This window comes from Ranitomeya imitator, chromosome 3 (genome assembly GCF_032444005.1).
Source record: "Ranitomeya imitator isolate aRanImi1 chromosome 3, aRanImi1.pri, whole genome shotgun sequence".
In the NCBI taxonomy this organism is placed as follows: Eukaryota; Metazoa; Chordata; class Amphibia; order Anura; family Dendrobatidae; genus Ranitomeya; species Ranitomeya imitator.
The window spans coordinates 829,069,974-829,071,022 of record NC_091284.1 but is presented as its reverse complement, the minus strand read 5'-3'; the positions used below and the strand labels follow the sequence as shown (position 1 = coordinate 829,071,022).

Genomic DNA, 1,049 nt, shown 5'->3' with positions numbered 1-1,049 from the left:
TCTGACACGCAGATCGCTCTGCGGTCCAGATCTCGTCACATCCAGTGCGCAGCAGCGCAGCCTATCTCTGAACCGGGCACTCACTGCGCAGGCGCCGGTCTGACACGCAGATCGCCCTGCGGTCCAGACCTCTCTACATCTAATGCGCAGTAGCGCAGCTTATTTCGGAACCCGGCACTCACTGCGCAGGCGCCGGTCTGACACGCAGATCGACCTGCGGTCCAGACCTCTTCCTCAGTGCACAGGGGTGCACATAGTCTGGCACCGGAAATGACCGCTATTGCGGTGTATTTAAAGCGCCAACAGCGCCTATACCAGCCACTGCACCACCAATGAGACGGACACCTTTCTCCTGCATTCCACTTGAAGCTGGTAAATACTGCGCTTATAGGTTGCCTCATTACCCCCTTTTCCCCCCCTTAATTATTTTAACCATATCCTCTCTGCTTCCTTTTAGTCCTTGGGGACTCTCATCCTATATCTTCCCTTCCTTATTACTACTCCTCCTAAGGTCAGTGTTTTGAGGCTTCTTGAGCAGTGTTGTTTATGTCTTATGCTATCTTTTTACAGTTTTTGTACATACCTCAGCTCAGCGATGTTCCTTTTTATAGTCCCGATACGTAATTTGATCCCAGGGGATTTCTACTTAGCTTCCTATGTACCTCAACCTACTACCCTGGGCCATAAGTTAGTCCGTAGTTTATCCAATGCTAGTTATATAGATATGTGCATAGGTGTATATATGTATATATGTGTATATATATATGGGGATGTTTATAGCCTTTATGGTGTTGCAGTATATGTTTTGTAGTTTCACATAGGAAGTTTTGGTTATTTTTTCTTCCCCTAGGAAGTGTATGTTCTCTTTGTTTGTGACACATGTTTATTTGTACAGCACACTTATATATTGTATTTGTTTTGCAGTGAGGTTTGAGAAAGACCGTATCTGGTTGAAACGTTACCTCGTTGTCCGCTACTACTTGCCATTTTCTTTAAAATTATTTGGTGGTGCCTGTGTACTTGAATAAAATAAAATAAAAATTTTCACT

General features: G+C 44.6%; 1 long non-coding RNA gene across 1 annotated transcript; it reads left to right on the top strand.

Moving 5' to 3' along the window:
• Window positions 1-259: 259 nt before the first annotated feature.
• On the top strand, window positions 260-1,049 carry LOC138671351 (uncharacterized). Its single transcript, XR_011319454.1, has 3 exons — window positions 260-372; window positions 458-511; window positions 925-1,049. It is a non-coding gene; the product is annotated as an uncharacterized lncRNA (long non-coding RNA).